Source organism: Prosopis cineraria, unplaced genomic scaffold (genome assembly GCF_029017545.1).
Source record: "Prosopis cineraria cultivar Desert tree isolate PC_DT_omini unplaced genomic scaffold, ASM2901754v1 PC3, whole genome shotgun sequence".
Taxonomy (NCBI): Eukaryota; Viridiplantae; Streptophyta; class Magnoliopsida; order Fabales; family Fabaceae; genus Prosopis; species Prosopis cineraria.
Window position 1 is genome coordinate 10,938,041 of NW_026555334.1, and position 19,744 is coordinate 10,957,784.

Consider the following 19,744-nt stretch of genomic DNA (forward strand, 5'->3'; position numbering starts at 1 on the left):
TGGATGTTAAAAAATATAAAACATTTTTAATCTTTAAAGGTATAATCATTATCTTTTATCTAAAAGTACCCCTATTAATAATGACTTTATATTTATTATAGAGTATTCATTATAAACAAATATAAAAAAATAAAATTAATTTAAAAATAGATAACTATTTTATTACAAGTAAATTTGATTAAAAATATTTTATATTTTTTAATAAAAAGAAATATCATAGCTAAATTGATTAAAAAAGTTATGCAGAACTGCGTAATTTTGAATAATGTAAGGATAGTCACTTTACATACAAAATTTGACAAAACATTTCTACAAATTGTTAAATTTGTGCATATTAATCGAAGTGAATTGGCAAAGCCGAATCGAGGCGCTTGTTCGAACCACCTGGTTTGCTGGCTAATCCTGGACGTGTCCACGGACCACCAAGCTTCACAGGAGACAGAACGACGGGTGGACCCCACCTGTTGCTGTTCATTCCTTAAAACCAGAGTCCACACTTCTCTCTCCTTCCGTCTTTCCCATTAGCTTCAGATTATGTGATTTGCGTTTCACCACCTTCAAATCAAACCCTCTTCTTGGTCAGATTCCAACAACACTACAATGCGTGTTCAAGCTTCTTTGCTTAATGCTACTTGCCAATGTCATTCTCATTCCATTTCCACCAACCCACCAGCACCAAGCTCTCTCTATATTTTCTAGTTTCTAATTGTTACAAACGGCCATGGATGGCGCATACACTGTTCCATTCTTTATGCTTTTCTTTATCTCTTTCTTCATCCTCTGTTTTCTTGCTCTGTTTTCCCATGCAGCCATTTTCAATTCAATTACTCATGGCCAGTTGATCAGAGATGGTGACAGAGTCGTATCAAATGGGCTCAATTTCGAGTTGGGTTTCTTCGGTTCGGAAAATTCTTTGCATCGATACGTCGGGATTTGGTACGACGTCCCGGGACGGTCGGTGATATGGGTTGCAAACAGAGAAAACCCCATTAAAGACACAGAAGGAGCTATAACAATTGGCAACGATGGCAACTTGGTGATCCTCGACGGGCAAAACAACACAGTCTGGTCCAGTAACGTGTCAATCTCAATTCCGAGGAACAAGTCGCAGGCTATTCTCCGGAACGACGGAAATCTTATTCTTTCGAGTAGCGTCAGTAACAGAAAGTTATGGCAGAGCTTTGAGCACCCAACAGATACGTTTCTACCAGGTATGGTTGTGCCTGTAAATGAAACAATGGGAGAGGTACGTTCTTTTGCGTCTTGGAAATCTGCTGATGATCCTTCACCAGGGAACTACACCATGGGACTTGATCCTTGGGCAGCACTACAGATAGTGATTTGGGAAGGAAACAAAAGGAGATGGAGAAGTGGGTATTGGGATGGTAGAATATTTACAGGCGTGTCAAATATGACAAGCAGTTATCTTTATGGTTTTAGACTCAACGTGAATGATGACCAAACTAGGTGGTTAACATATAATCCATTGAAAAGTTCTGAAAAGGTAAGATTTCAGATAGGATGGGATGGGAATGAAAGGGAGATCATCTGGGATGAAGGTGAGAGAAAGTGGATTACTGTGGAAATCGAGCCTTATACTGATTGTGAACTGTATAACAAGTGTGGGAATTTTGGGGTTTGCAGTTTATCCACTTCACCTATCTGTAGTTGTTTAAAGGGGTTTGAGCCAAAGGATTGGGATCAGTGGCAGAAAGGGAACTGGTCAGGTGGGTGTAAAAGGAGAATCTCATTAAAGAATGAGATCAAAGCTAGTAATGGCACGGACAAAAATGTTGCAGAAGATGGATTCTTGATGCTTAAGTGTATGAAATTGCCAGATTTTGTAAAATTGGTGGCTGATAGTAACTTTGGCATTGATATCACCATAGAAAATTGTGAGAATCATTGTGTTTCAAATAGTAACTGCACGGCTTATGCTTATGTTATTGGAATTGGATGCATGATTTGGAATGGGGAGTTGATATCGACCACTTTGAAAATGGAGGAAACATGTTGTTCATCCGCCTTTCTGCTGCTGAATTAGGTGAGTTGAAAGATCCCTTTATCTTTGTTTTAATCGATGGATGGCAAAAAAATTATGACTTTAGTTTGTCTCCTAATTCATGTCACTCTTCCTCTTTAGGTTAGCGTCAAATACTCCTACTTTGGCAAAGTAGGCATAAAAGTATACAAAGGAGGCCTACTATATGTTAACCTAGTTAAAACGTCAAAACCTAGAGACAAGCTTCACAAGTCAAGTTCTTGATAAACTGCTATTGCTGTTTCTTCTTTACAACTTCTTTTGTTATCCTCTTATACAAAATTTTCTTTTTTGCCCCTTATTGTAAAAGAAAGGAAAGAAACCACTGGTGTTGTGCAGAAAACTCAAAAAAAATAATCCCTCATAGAGACCTTACATATAGAAATGACCCCACCACCTATCATACTCTGGTGTGAGGAAAGATTTTGTTATCGTACTCAGTATTTGTACTTCTTGTCATTGTTGAGCTCATCCTATAACTATTTTAATTTCTTCAGCCATGAATCAATGACTGAACGTTTTATTCAATCAAGATGCTGAAAAGGAGACCGCCACTTTAAATCTCATAAAATTTCTCACAAGATTCTGTGAAGATCAGGATCAGGTTATGGTTACAATATGACTTTTCATGTCTGCAAATGCAGGTAATGTGAATAAAAAGACTAAGGTGGCCATAATAGCAGCAGTTGTGGCAGGAGTAATCTGCTTAGGACTCTGTGTGTGGCTAGCATGTGTGTTCCAAAGAAAACGTAAAGGTAATACATGTGTTCTTCTTGAAGTTTTTTTCTTTTCTAAATATGAGATGAATCATAATTGGTTCGTAGTCTAAATTCCAATTTCCTCAGCTTCAAGAGGCACGAATGATGACGTGCCTATATTTGTTACAAACAAGAGTAGAGCGTCTTCAATAGATGTTTCGGGATCAACTGAGTTTAGTTTGGAAGGGAATCAATTAAGTGGACCAGAATTACCATTCTTCAATTTCACTTGCATTGCAAAAGCCACAAACAGTTTCTCAGAAGACAATAAACTCGGCCAAGGCGGATTTGGTCCTGTCTATAAGGTAAAAGTTATCTGCCTTGCCTTTAAGGAATACAAGGTTGAAAAAAACGAACAAACAAACTCATTCAGAAATTGTTTATTTCATTGCCAGGGAAAGCTTCCAGGGGGAGAAGAAATAGCAGTCAAGAGACTTTCAAGACGGTCAAGCCAAGGATTGGAGGAGTTCAAGAATGAGATGTTACTGATAGCCAAATTACAACATAGAAATTTGGTTAGACTGTTGGGATGTTCCATCCATGAGGAGGAGAAGTTGCTGGTATATGAATACTTGCCAAACAAAAGCTTGGATTGTTATTTATTTGGTAAGTTTCTTCTCAGTTAGCTTTGCCTATTTGTTCCTTTTTCAATTTAATATTGTTAAGGATGTATAAAATTTAAACACTAACCAGTCATTGTCAGGGTTGTTGGTTTGCTTTGATATGTTTCTTAACCTTTCTGGTAAAATCATCACAGACCCACTTGAGCAGAAAAAATTAGACTGGAAAAAACGATTTGAAATCATTGAGGGCATTGCAAGAGGGCTACTTTATTTGCATCGGGATTCTAGACTTCGAATCATTCATCGTGATCTAAAGGCAAGCAACATTTTGTTGGATGAAAACATGAATCCAAAAATTTCAGATTTTGGCCTAGCTAGAATATTTGGAGGAAACCAAAATGAAGCCAATACAAGTAGAGTAGTTGGCACATAGTAAGTATGCTTTCATTTGGCCTGTATCTCCAATTATGTACTCACAATAACCTATGCTAATCTTCACATAACATTATATTTATTTTCAGTGGTTATATGGCACCGGAATATGCAATGGAAGGTCTATTTTCAGTTAAATCTGATGTTTACAGTTTTGGTGTATTACTGCTTGAAATTGTTAGTGGCCGTAAGAACACAAGCTTCCGTGATACAAATGACTCAAGTCTCATAGGACATGTAAGACATGCATTTTTTTTTTTTTTGGTGCTCTTTGATTGATACAACATGCACGAATTCTTTAGCTTCAGTGTGAATGCTGAATTGCAAAATGGAATGTGGGTAGGCATGGCATCTGTGGAATGAAGAGAGAGGAATGGAGCTTGTGGACCCCACAATCCGGGATTCAACTTCAAGAAGAAAAGCTCTGAGATGGATACAGATAGGGATGCTGTGTGTGCAGGATTGTGCAGGTCACAGACCAACCATGTCTTCAGTGGTTCTGATGTTGGAGAGTGAAACCATGGCTCTTCCATTTCCCAGGCAACCCCTGCTGATTAGCATGAGTTCTGAGGATAAACATACCTATGTGGAAGAGCCTCTTGATGCTTCCTCAAATGCTTTGACTGTTACAGTGGCTGTGGGAAGATAGAGCAAGAGTTTCATACCACCCTTTAAAGCAAATGATAGAATCCTAAGATGGCTTTTTTTTTTTTAATTATATCAGATAAATATGGGCAGTGTGGATATTCAGGTGTTAGGTTTAAACTTTTGTTAATAGATAAAAATTTGATATTTCAGATTCTTTTTTCTATCTTGAACTTTTAGATTTAATTGTAAATGGGAAAAAAAAAATTACTGGATGCATTTTAAACTCAGTGCATTCAACAGATATTAAATCAAGTGCTTGTTCATTGTTAAAATTTCAATTTGTGTATGATATTTTGTTTGGCCCCACCTCTTTTTTTATAAAAAAAATGCATGCTCATCTTGTTTATTGCTTTTAATTTTTGTCACAACATCATGGTTCAATGTGGAGCCAGCAACCAAAAACCTTTGGGTACTACGTTGTGCCTTCATGTACTAGGTTCTGGGTTCAATCTCGTGACTCTTCAGGTATAGCGCCTACCCTTAAAATTCAAAAATTAAAAAAAAAAAAAATGTGGAGGCAGCATCCCTAACTGGAACAGCAAGTAGACGTTGTCCTCCTCTTGGGCCTTGTAAGTTTTTGGTCCAAATGGTTTTCATTTTCTTGAATAATTTTACAAATTCGTGTAAATTTTGTTGGTAATTGAAAAAAAGTTGGTAGATCTCGGACTTAAAAATGTCTCTAGTACCTATAAAAATAAAAAATAAAAAAATTATATGATATTTTATAGTATTATTATTAGGAAAAAATTTATATACTTAATCATATATATTTAAAGTACTTGTTTCTAATTGAATTAAAATGTGTATATTTTTTTTAGATATTGAATCTATTAATCTATAATAAATTTTTATTATTAATATTATTAACATATGAAAATTCACATATCTTGATTTAATAATATAAAAGTATATTAAATATATTAAGTTTAGTATATAAGTCTTATCCTTATTATCACTACTTAACATTATTTCTCTTTTTCGGGTGTGAACATTATTTCTCTTTTTGTCAACTTTTCAAAGAATAAAATAATGTCTCGATGCCTTTCCTTTGTTTTTAAGAAAACAAATATGATTCACAAGCATCCTTTTCCAGCCGCTGGTATCATTCAATCCTTTGACCATATAGAAACAACGTTGTATGAACAAAAACGATAAGATTTCAATCATATTATTTGAATTTAGTCAAAAAAAATCATATTATTTGAATTTCAAAACAATTTTGTGTCGGAAGAAAACTTTGGGGGGGGGTGAAGAAGACAGATTGAAAATAAAATACAGAGAGCTTGAGCATGAGCAATAATTTTTTTTTTTGAGCCGAGAGCTTGAGCAGTATATATGTACTGCCTCTTTTAAAAATATAAAATATTTTTAATTAAATTTTACTTTTAATAAATTAGTTAATTGTCTTTAAATTGATTTTATTTTTTTATATTTATCTCTATTTAGTAGAGTGTTTTATTTTAAAATAAATCATAAAGTAATTTATTTGATAGAAGTACTTTAAAAAAAAAAGCAACGATTATATTTTAAAAGGTTAAAAATGACTTACATTTTTTAATATTTAACTCCTCAAAAAATATTTTATATTTTTAAATAGAGGGAGTATATATAAATAATTAAAATATCAATACTTTATTTTGAAGATGGCTAAGCATCTTATTGTACCAAAAGGATCTTAATTGTCGTAATTAAATATTCAAGAGTTAATGTTATAACAAAAATTCAAGAGTTAATGCCATGCCAGTACTAATAATTAACTATTATCATTTGAAGTTTGTATATACTTCTTGATCCTATTTATAAAAAAGAGAGAGAAGATTAATTTTAATTTTATTTATAAGATATTTTACTATTTTATATATTTATCTTTACCTTTCTACCCTCACATATTAAATATTAGAAAAAATTATTAAAAGTAATTTTGTTTATCCTCATTAAGAGGTAGAGGTGAAAACTTATTTAAGACAGAACTAATAGAATTTCATATACTAAAGGTGACTTATATATAAAATTAAAAAAAATAACAACAATAGTTATCTTTTAGTGAGAAGGACCCTTAGTTAACAAAAATTAGAAGATAAATGAATTGAAATATGCATGAAACCATGATGATGATGACGAGGACGACTACAACAAAATGGGTAATATATTCAAGAATGTAAGTACAAGAAGCTTTATCCATCCTTGGTGGATCAAGTTTAAAGCTAAATCCAGCGTGGCTTGTCAAAATATCAATAATAATTGGAAACCTTCAGGGTAATATTCTCTCTTTCGTTTTGAAAAGTGGAGTATGGAACAATTTTCTCGAAAAGACATGCCAGCTCGAATGGTTTATTGGTTTGGGCGCGAGTGTTAAAAGTCATGAAGGGTGCAGTAAAACCAACTTAGTCTACTCGTAACCAGAAACACAAAAATCTTAAGTTGTATTTGGCATGTTGGAATTCTGATAAGGAAAATGGAATTGGGAAAAAATTCCACATGTAAATATGTTTGGTAGGATTGAATCGAATTCCGTTGAGAATCAAAATTCAAGGAAGAAGGCTAGAATCCTGGCATTTCCTGTGAATTGCTTCTGATAGACATCGTTGCCCTTCAGTCTCTCATCCTTCTCTCCGTTTCGGGCCTGCCAACCCTGTCTACCGCCCCTACATTGTGCCTACGTGTCACACGCCCATCGGCCCATCACTGCTGGCTCTGATCCACTCCACTTTTTCGACCGATCTCTTCCTATCTTCTATGACTACGACCTTGGTCTACTATGCTGCTGGCATTTCCTCCGATGTGGCCATGATGAGTGCTGGTTTGGATTTCAATTAAATATAATTGAGTATAAAAATAATTAAATAAATTATAATTATAATTAATTATATTATAATGTAATCTGTTCATATATTATATTTTTAAAATTAATTTTAACGAAATTGATTAATTAAATATATTATTTAAATTACATAATATGTTTATAATATCACATTCATGAGGCTGATATGAGTAGGTGAGAGAGTGGGTCAAAAATAATTAATTCACAAGGGTAAAAATCATTTGAAGAAGCTGAAGTTTTCAGATTATGCCAAAACGTGATTATCAGCTTTTTAATCAATTAATCACAATTCTGTGTTTGGCCACTTTTCTTTTCAAAATCAATTATCAGCAACAAAAAAACAAAAATTCGATTCCCAGCCTTGTACAAACAGGCACTAAAGGTTTGGTGCAATCTTTGTTTTTTTAACCCTATCTTCCTAGATTCAGTTCTTCAATTCTGAATATTTTGATGTGGTGTGATGCATTTTAAATACATTATGTGGCTCTATATTTTTGCACTTCGATTTAGTTTTGCTTCTTCATTTTTGCAATTTATTTGTCTGTCAATGACAAGTGGTATTTTTTCTTTTGGGAACAATTCGTGGTCTTTAGTGGAAAGGAGGGAGATAGATGCGAGGAGGGGTTTTTTTTGGGCATTTTGATATTTTTCTATTTTAAATGTATATATTTATTAAAATTATATTAGATGTTATATTTATACCAAATTCATTTTTAAAATTCAATTCTATTATTATTTTAATTTTAATTCCATCCAAAATCCTTCCATCATACCAAACAAAATACTAATTAATCTCTTCCCTTCTCTCTAATACATTTGTTGTGAGTACGAACAAGGAGTCAACACATGCAATTAACAAGCATGGTTTTTTTCTTTCTAAGTACAAAGCCACGGAAAATTTACAAAAGGAAATACAATTTGATCATGTTAGACTCATAAAATTTCTGCACCCTGGTGGCCGGTGGTCAAAAATCATAAAATCTAAAAGTGTACATTATAGAATATTAGGTGGACAAATATATTAAAATATTTATTAACTTCTTTGAATACATAGTTAAAAGATGACATCCAGTCTGTCATAATAAATTTTTAATTTTTTTGATAATATTTAAGAGGGAATGTGTTTAAGAGAAGTTGGTCTGGATAAACAATAAAACTTGTATAGAATTAGAGTAAATATTAATTTTAATAAATTTAATATTTTAATAAAGATTAAGACCCTTAAGAAATGCCCATGAACTTGAGAATGGAATAAAATTTCAAGGAAGCCAAACAAACATGATGGAAATATCTTGTCCAGTACTGGCCGGTTTACTGAGTAAAGCATTAAAGAAGGAGTTGGAGACTCTTTGAACCATTTTCTCGATTTGTGTGTGCACGGGAGCGATGTTTGTCTTCCTCCATTGTTTCAGTTTTATCAGATGTCCCCAAGAGCACAAGAGCCGGAGACTCTAATTCAATGCCCACACACACTCCGAGCAAAAAAATAAGAGTCAAACTATGAGTACTTTTCATTTTTAAATGCATAATAAATGAATAAATAATAAAGAAATAAGAGTAATTCATCTTCTCCGATTGGAAATTGAGGCAAGAATTTTAATAGTAAAATAAACTGTGTTTTTTTTTTTACTCACAAGCATATAATATTAATATCAAGTTCAAAAGTAGATTCTCTTTTAAACAAGAAAAGTGACATTATTACTAAAATAGTTAGTTATTGACCCAAAAAAAAAATCATTATTATTAAACAATTAGATCTATATACATATAGTACATTCACATCAATCTTGTATGATAAAGATATTCCACTTTTCATCAAACTTATTACACTCTTGTTCATTCGTAGACCTACCTTAAGAGATCAAACTTCAGTTAAATATAATGGATTGAGTTTGAATCTACATGTTGTAAAAGACATATTTTAAAAAGTCACATCATGTTTAGATCTTAATCTAAATTCAATTTAAACTAGTTACGGTCCAATTTAACTTTGAATACTAAGCAATTTGTTGTGATAAAAACATAAAAAATAATAATAATAAAATCTTATTGAATTATATAAATAATATTTTAGTTCCTCAAAATGTCATAATTTTTTTGAAGTTTTTAGGAATTTTTCTGTCATTAAGAAATTAATATAAATGATCAAATTGCTTTTATTTCAAATATCAATTATCATTTACAAATTTTATTTTAAGATTCACAACTTTTCTTCTTAAAATTACAAGAATTTAACAGAAATTTAAAAATTTGCATTTGAGATCCTGATATTTTTTAAATATTGCAAATATCAATTGCCATTTATAAATTTTTGTTCTAATATTCACAACTTTTTTTAAATCGCAAGAATTCAATAGCCATTCATAAATTCGCATTTGAAATTCTAATATTTATCAAGTATTGCAAATATCAATTGCCATTCATAAAATTTATTTTAATATTCATAACTTTTTTTTAAAATCGTTAGAATACAATAATAATTTGTAAGTTTGTATTTAAAATCTTGAACTAAAAGTAATTTAGTCATATATATTAATTTTTTAATGGTAGAAAAGTTTTTAAAAACTTAAAAAAATTATGACATTTTAAAAAATTAAAATATTATTTATATAATTTAAAAAAAATTGTTATCATTTTTCCAAAAAATAATCTCCTTTATTCATTTCCATTGTTTTTCTTTCCCCGTTTTTCTCATAAAAGTTCCGTCCTTTTCAAATAGTGATGAAACCAATCACATCTCATGAGAGTCAGTCGACTAGTCGAGTCCATACTACAAAAATGACTGATAAAAAATAACAATCAAAGGTCATATCTGCAAGCATGTGGTGAAAGAATGATACAAAAATAGCTTTGTCAATAATATAATATATTAGGTGGAGACTTCTAATTATTTTTTGGGGCCACACTCAAAAAAATAACAATAATAAAAGAAAGACTTGAAGTGATTTTTTTAGAAAACAAAACAGTAATTTCTCAGCCAGCAGCACCCATTGGCCATTGCTTTATTAGTATGAATGAAGTCAAATTTGCAGAGTATAACATTCAGCCAAATAAGAAAATGACTGCAGACTATAGTTATATTTCATGTCCTTTTCATTTTTTAGTTTGAAAAGTTCAACCAGTGTACTTGCATATAATATATGTATATATATATTTTTTTCTTTTAATATTATAAAATATTTTTGATAAAATTATTTTTTTAATAAATTAATTAATTGTCTTTAAAATTACATATTTTTTTCATATTAACTCATATTTAATATGGGAGTCTTAATTAAAAAATATTATTAATTACTCCTTTAATTAAAGAAATTTTTTCTTTAAAAAAATATCATGAATTGCATTTTGAAATAATTAAAATATTTTATCTAAATAAATATTTTATATTTTTGAATAGAGGAGGGAGTATATGTGAATTGCTTGAAGATGCCACACTTCCATTACTTGCATACTAAGTTGTATAATGCTATGATGGGGTGGCTACAAAATATTTCGTCATGGGCTTCTAGAAACGTTTCATAGCACATAAATCGATTGAATGCTTCAAAACGGCAGATATTTGATTTTTATTTTGAAAACCATTATTTGCCAGTAAATATAAATTTAATGCTTATTCTAATGCTTTAAAGTTTAAACTCTCTTTTACGATTTTTTCCCGGATAAACAGATTCAGCAAGATGATGAAGGCCACAATACTTGAACTATTAAGTTCCAAGAGTATTAGTTAGATCTATTATATTTAATGTGTTAATCTTATCTTCACTGGCATTTCAAATTAAAAAAACATATTGATTGATTTAAGTATAGCGTGCAATTAAATTGGTTTAATAAAAATTTACATGATATAGAATAATATTTAGAGAGTCATTAGTGATCTTCAAAATCTTTTATTAATTAAGTCTTTCAAACCTTTAAAAGGTGCTAAGTCATGAAATCGATGTCCCAACTCGTTTCTGAGTTCTGACACCCTTTGAATAAAGCAAAAGAAAATTGGAAAAAAAAAAAGATATATCAAAAAAATTATTCCACTGCTTTCAACTCATTTGTTTTATTAGAGATATTCAAGGTGATGATGCAGGCCACAATACTTGAAGTACAAGTGTAAGTTAGCTTTATGATATTTATTAATCTTATATATTTATTGGCATTTGAAACAAAAAAAAATGTGTTAATTAATCTAAGTATGCCAAATTCGTAATAATTAAAAATTCGCAAAGTATAATAATATTTATAGTGTCATTAATTAGCAACCTCCAAAACCTTTTTGCAAGTCTTTCAAACAGCGTTTGAAAAATTCGGTGGAAGCATATGAAATTGATATCCCAGCTAGCTAGTTTCTAATGCCCTTTGAATAAAGCAAAAGAAATTTGAAAAATATTTTAAACATATTACACTTGCTCCAACAATAATATTTCCTCGTGTGCCTCAATCATATATTCGACCAAAACAAAAAAAAAAATCATCAGTTGTTTAAAAAAATGGGTAATAAATAACAACATCAATAAACAATAAAATAATGCATTGCTTATCTATTTCATATTTGCTTGATTGCTTCCCAAATGTTTATACAAACACATTCATTTTGTTTGATAAACTGATTAAGTAGGTAAGATGTCTCAAAATATAATAAGGTAATTAACAATATTTATTTGAGAGAACAATATAAAGATTTCAAAAGGACTAATTAATTCAACTTAGATTTCAAACTCCAAAAATTTGCTAGTTCAGCTTTTAATTTTATAACTTTATTGTGATGAATTTACAATTTTATTTTTTAATTTTTAATATAGTTAAAAAATAAATAAAATTTATTTTTTTATTAAAATTTAAAACATAAGTTATAAATTTATCACAATAAAATTGTAAAATTTTAAACAAAATTTATAAATTTTTAAAATTTAACACTTAAAATTTAAGTTAAATTAATTAATTTTTTGAACTTTCTTATCATTCTTCCTGTTTACTTGCTATTAATGACATGTTGGGATTGTATATGGGATGTGACAAGATCGGAATGACTCTATCCCATGTTCTATCCTGGAATGGTCGGAATAAAGATAAGGCCGATCGGGACCAAAACTTGTTGAAAACACCCCTAATTACATGCTTGTGTTTTGGTTCATCCCTTGTAATTAGACACATAAGTCCATTTCATCGTTCCTTCCCACGTTTTTTGCCCTGTCCTAAATTTGTATTCATTCTCCTCTCACATGTTTCTTCATTTGCTCTGAGATAAGAAACATGAAATCAAGCCCAACTTACGTATATAAGTTGGGAACAATTCTTTAGCCTTATATAGGCACTTTCCTCGTTGTCTCCTATTATATAACTTAATATACATGTGTTTTATATGTGTGGTCGAGCAACTTTTAAGTTAATTAACTTTATAACTTTACAGTGGTAAATTCACTCAATTGTTTGGACCTTTTTGGGGCCGACGTAAATTGCTTAAACCTTAAAAAAAGACAAATAATACTAATGTTTAACTATTAGCTAATTGCGTTTGCGTGCGCCATTATTCTTGGCATATCCCCGTTACTTTTATAACACAAAACCTGCGTAGTGGTTCAAAAGTGGACTCGGCAAACTTTTTCGAACGAAAGAATGAATTAAAAATAGAAAACAACTCTTTTTCTCTTTTTCAACTTTTCCTCTTTTTACTCTCCGTGTTTTTAAAATTGGTCACGATACTTCAATGTTCTTCCTTAATGACACTTCCTAGGGGTGTTTGCAAAATGGGGTGGGACCTATCTCGTGTCACATTTTAAAAAATAAACATAATTAAATTTTTATCTCATACTTTATCCCATTTTAAAAGTCATTTTCTCTCATATCGAAAGTTATCCTGTCCATCTTGATAGGAATTAAGATGAGATCGGAATAATATCAGGACGTCTTGTCATTCTCAAAAAAGTGAATAATATAGGAAAAATGTATGGATAATAAATAACATTCATTAACCATAATAATAATGACAGAATGGGTAATAGATTCAAGAATGTAAGTGTAAGCTTTGTTCATCCTTAGTGGGTCAAGCTCAAACCCTAGAGGCTTATCAAAATATCAATAATAATTGGAACCCTTAGGTCATGTTTGGTACATTAGAATTGGGTTCAAGAGAAATGGAATTGAAATTGGAATCATGCTTTCAATTGTTTGATATGCATGAATCCAATTCTTTATGGATTCTAATTTTACCAAAATACCTAGAATTCAATTCCATCTCCATCATGATGGAATTACCACAATTCCATGGAATTGTCATAAGTGCCCCACATACACACTCCATCATGATGGCTGAGTTTTTTATTTTTTTTATAAGGGCATTTTGGTCTTTATCTATTTTAAATACATATATTTATTAATATTATATTCAAATTCCATCTTCATATCAAACACACTTTTAAAACTCAATTCTATTTCGATTTCGATTTCAATTTCAATTCCGATTTCAATTCTGATTCTATTAAAAACTTTTCCATCATACCAAACGAGGCCTTAAGGGTAATATTCTCTCTTTAGGTTTGAAAACGTGAGAGGGAACAATTTTCTCGAAAAACCATGCTAGTCGGAATGGTTAATTGGTTTGGGTGTGAAAGTTAAAACTTAAAAGTCATATGGGGTGCAGTAAAGGCAACTAATTCTCTTCGTAATACATAAACACAAAAATTTTAGACTGTGTTTGGTATGATGGAATTTTGATAAGGAAAATGGAATTAGGAAAAAAATTCACATGTAAATGTGTTTGGTAGGATTGAATCAAATTCTGTTGAGAATCGAATTCAAGGAAAAAGACTAGAATCAGATTCCATGCTACCTATGGTGGAATCTTGGCATTTCCTGTGAATTGTTTCTGATGGACATCGTTGCCCTTTAGTCTCTCATCCTTCTCTCCATCTCGGTTCTGCCAACCATGTCTGTCTACTTGCTTTGATATACTCCAACTTTTCGATCGATCTCCTCCTATGTTCTCTGACTACAACCTTGGTCTGCTATGGTGACAGCATTTCCTCCTGTGTGGCGATGATTGAAGGTTTGGTTCAATAATGATGAAGGTTCGGTCTTCATCTTCCTCTTTGTTTTTTCTCCTATCTTCCCAGAACAAGTTCTTTGATTCTGAATATTTTGATATGGTGTAATGCATTTTAAATACATTATGTTGGCTCTATATTTTTACACACTTTAATTTAGTTTTGCTTCTTCATTTTTGCAATTTATTTGTCTATCAATGACTAGTGGTATTTTATTATTTTTTTGAGGAACGATTCGTGGTCCTTATTGAAAAGGAGGGGGATGGATGCAAGGAGGGTTTCTTTTGGCTTTTTTTTTTTTGGAGGAAAAATGAGCACTTTGGTCTTTTTTTATTTTAAATATAAATATTTATTAAAATTATATTAGGATGTTATCTTCATACCAAATACACTTTTAAAATTTAATTTTATTTTGATTCCGATTTCAATTTCATCAAAAATTATGTCATCATACCAAATGAAGGCCTTATCTCTTCCCTTCTTTTTATTGCATTTGTTGTGAAAACAAACATCGAGTCAACACATGCAACTGACAAGTATGTTTTTTTTTTCCAAGTACAAGACCATGGAAAATTCACACAAGGAAATACAATCTAATCATATTAGACTCATAAAATTTCTACACCCTGGTGGCAAGTGGTTAAAAATCATAAACTCTAAAAGCGTACGCTATATCAAATGTCAGCTGGGCAAACAAATCAACTCATCCTCTAATCATATGATCAAAAAATAATCATTCAGCCTTTCATGATAAAATCTCTAATTTTCTTAATAATATTTGAGAGAGAATGTGTTTTGGAAAATTTGTTGTAGATGAGCAACAAAGCTTTCATGAAATCAAAGTTTATATTAATTTTAGTGAATTTGGCATTCTAATAAAGATTAAAACCCTATAAAATACCCATGAGCTTTGTTGATGTACTGAGGTGGTAGTTAAAATATTTAAAAAATCCTTTAATCTAATTTCCTTTGTCATAAAAAATGATGTACCTCCACAAGCAACAACCTCATTAATACAAACTAAACCATCAACATCAAATTTAACCCACCTTAGTTTTAGAGTATTTCATTTAACTTTAGATTTAGCATTTCCTTTGACTAAGTGCTTGATTTCTTATTGGATATTTAGGATTGTTGATTATCTATTGAGTGTAAGAGAATGTAATATCTCTATCTTGTTTTTGTACTCAGGCTCCTAGCTTTATTTTTAAGCATTTCAAATTATCCAACCTTAGACCCATAGAGAGAGAAATGTATGCAATTTAAAAGGTTTAACTATTTAATTCTTCAAAATACCCTGAGCGTCCTTACAGTCATGTGCTTTTTAACTCACAATAAAGGACGTAGGAGGTTTTTAAGTTTTGTAGGGTTATATTCATAGAGAAAGGCATCAAAGTATAAGAAAATTACATTCCATCTTCCTGTTAATTTGCTTAAGCACGCCAAAGTTTTCTTTTTCGTTCTATTCCTTTCCATCAAAATAAATTCTGTCTACCAAACGGATATTTGCTCATGCTAGGCCATCTAACTATAATCAACCAACCTGTAAAAAGGAATGGAATTTATATTTGGCTTGACCATTATCTCCATTCATGGTTCATCCTTTGCCATGTAACCCGAATAGTACTGATCTAAAGAGTGGGGACATGTGAGGGGGAGAACTTTATGAATGGAAGGGCATTATGGACTTCTTATCTGACGGATTACAAAGTTTGAGAATGGAATAAATTTTCAAGGAAGTCAAACAAACATGGTGGAAATATCTTGTCTACTACTGGCCAGTTGTACTAATTAAAGCATTAAAGAGTTGGAGACTGTTCCAATTTTATCAGATGCGACAAGAGTCGGAGACTCTAATTTATTACCCACACACACTCTGAACATGAAACTAAAAGCCAACGTATGAGTACTTTTTATTTTTAAATGCATAATAAATAAATAAATAATAAAGAAATGAGAGTAATTCATCTTCTCCAATTAGAAATTGAGGCAAGAATTTTAATGGTAAAATAACCAATTTTAAATGTCTTGTGCCAATAGAGATGAAAATATAGGCTAATTCAAATCATATAAGTTAGCCCATATAAGATGGGAGAAATGTGAATTGAGTTGAATTTAACTCATTTTTATATAGGTTGAAAAATCTTAACCCAATTCAATTCTTAAGAGTTGGTATGTTGGGTTAAATAGACTAACCTGCCAACTCATATTTTTTATGAATTTTTAAAAAGATATGTTTAAATAATGAGTTTCAATTTAATATTTTTTCATGATTTATTTTAAATATATTAAAATATTAATTTATAACGTTCGTATAAAATATATGAATTGATTCAACTAAATAAATTATGTCCAATATGATTTATATCTACAAAATTTTTCCTTTATTTTCTTTTGTTTAATTTTTTTAAAAAAATAATATGGGTTAAATAAACTAACCTTAACCCATTAGAGTTAACTTTTATGGTTCATAAGTTATATAGTCTAGACAAGAAATAACCCGTTTTAATTTGGATTAATTTTTTTCAATCCGACCCTTGTGACCAATTATTTGAGTCAACCAACATAACCCGACCATATTTTTGGCTCTACAATAAAGAAATAATAATAGGAAAAACCATTATTTATTTTTTTCTTCACAATCACAAGCATATAATACTAATGTCAAGTTCAAATGTAGAATCTCTTTTAAGCAAGTGACATTATTACTGGAATAGCTAGTCATTGACCCAAAAAACCCATTATTATTAGACAATTAGATTCCATATACATATAGTACATTCACATCAATCTTGTATGATAAAAATATACCACTTTTTATCAAACATATTGTTAATTCGTGGACCTACCTTAAGAGATCAAATTTCAGTTAAATAAAATGTTTTAAAAAGTCACGTCATGTTTAGATCTTAATCTAATTCAATTTAAACTATTTACAGTCTAATTTAACTGTGACCACTAAGCAATTCGTTATAATAAAAAATAATCTCCTTTATTCATTTCCATTCTTTTCTTTTCCCTTTTTTTCTCATAAAAAATCCTTGCCTTCCAAGTAGTGATGAAACCAATCACATCTCATGAGAGCCAGTCAACTAGTCAAGTCCGCACTACAAAATGACTGATAAAAAAAAACAGGCAAATGTCGAATCTGCAAGCATGTGGTAAAAGAATGATATAAAAATAATTTTGGGAGCCAAGAACTTTGGGTTCAGCTGGCATGGCAGCATCCTTGTGATGCTTAAATCGCGGGTTCGAACCGCGCCTGCAAATGTGTCAACATTTGCCTACTCAAAAAAAAAAAAAATTGTGAATAATATAATATATTAGGTGCAGACTTCTAATGATTTTTCAAGGCCACACCCGGAAGAAAAAATAATAATAAAAGAAATACTTGAAGTGATCTTTCTAGAAAAGAAAACAGTAATTTCTTAGCTAGCAGCACCTGATGCTTTATTATTATGAATGAAGTCCAATTTGCAGAGTGTAACGTTCGGCCAAAGAAGTCAAATTTTTAATGAATTAATTAATTATCTTTGAAATTATACACTTTTTCATGTTAACTCATATTTAATAAGAAATCTTATTTTTAAAAAAATATCATTAATTGCATAGTGGAATATTCAAAATACCATACATTTTTAAATATCTTATCCAAACAAATATTTGATATTTTTAAATGCAAGAGAGAGTATGTATGAATTGCTTGAAAATTCCATACTTCCATGACTTGCATACTAAGTTGCTTAATACTAGGATGGGGTGGCTGCAAAATATTTCGTCATGGGCTTCTAGAAACGTTTCATGACATAGAAATGTTTCATGACAGATATTTGATTTTAATTTTGAAAACCATTATTTGCCAGTAAATATATATTTAATGCTTATTCTAATGCTTTAAAGTTTAAATTCTCTTTTACTTTATCCCCCTGCCTAAGCAGATTCAGCAAGATGATGCAGGCCACAATACTTGAACTATTAAATCCAAGTATGAGTTAGCTTAGATTTATTATATTTAATTTGTTAATCTTATCTTCACTGGCATTTCAAATAAAAAAAAAACATGTTGATTGATATAAGTATAATGAGCAATCAATTGGTTTAATAAAAATTGAGTTATTGAGAATTTTAAACCCTAAACTATTACGGGAATAGCATCTTGAATCTTGAATTTTTAAAATGTGCAAAAACATTTATCAACTTCTAAATTTTAAGCATACAAAACATCGCCGTTAAGTTAGAAAAAACAGTCATTACACTTGTAGTTGAGAGGCCTAATCACATATTGATGTAACACTTATCTTAGCTTTTAAAAATAACAGTTATTTTTTTTTTAACAACAGTGAGGTTTTAAGCACTCAAAATTTAAAATTTTAAAAAAAAAATTTACACATTTAAAAAATTTAAGGTTCAAGATGTTATTTACATAATAATTTAAAATTTAAGATGTTTATTAATTTATAAAAAAATTACATTTATAGAATAATTCTTTTGGAGTCACTAGTGACCTTCAAAATCTTCTATCAAGTCTTTCAAACCTTCTTTAAAAGGTGTAAGTCATGAAATCGATGTTCCAACTCGTTTCTAGCACCCTTTGAATAAAGCAAAAGAAAATTGAATATATATTTATATATATAAGATATATCAAAAAAATTTATTATACTGCCTTCAACTCCTTTTTTTTTTTTTATTAGAGATATTCAACAGGATGATGCGGGCCACAATGCTTGAAGTACAAGTGTAAGTTAGCTTCATGATATTTATTAATCTTATATATTTATTGGGATTTTTTTTAAAAAAAGTGTTAATTAATCTAAGTATGCCAAATTGGTGATAATTTAAAATTCGCAAAGCAGAACAATTTGTATAGTGTCATTAATTAGCGACCTTAAAAATCTTTTTGCAAGTCTTTCAAACAGCGGTTGAAAAATTCGGTAGGAAGCATATGAAATTGATATCCCAACTAGCTTCCAACGCCCTTTGAAGAAAGCAAAAGAAATTTGAAAAATATTTTAAAGATATAACACTTGCTCCAACAATAATATTTCCTCATGCCTCAATCCTCAATCATATATTCGGCCAAAAATTAATGTTTTAAAAGCCAAATCCAACATTGAATTATAAAAGTTAATTGTTCTCAATTTTTATGGTTTAATTGATTAGATAATGGTTGAATCGGTAATGTAATAATTAAATAAAAATAATATTAAATGAGTGTGTAATAAATAGAAGAAAAAATTTATAATATATTAATAAAATAATATAACATGACTGTAAATTAATAATATTGTAAATTATAATTTTATAATTTATCAAATATATATAATTTTGATAAAATTAGATATAAGTAAACTCAAAAGTATTTACATTTGTATTTATAATTGTCAATATTTTTTAAAAAATAGCTTTAAATCGTATTTTATATATAAATTATCCAAAAATAAAGTTGGCAT

General features: G+C 30.1%; 1 pseudogene; it reads left to right on the plus strand.

Annotated features, from left to right (window-relative positions):
* Positions 1–377: 377 nt before the first annotated feature.
* On the plus strand, positions 378–4,503 carry LOC129305067 (G-type lectin S-receptor-like serine/threonine-protein kinase B120; annotated as a pseudogene).
* Positions 4,504–19,744: the final 15,241 nt, after the last annotated feature.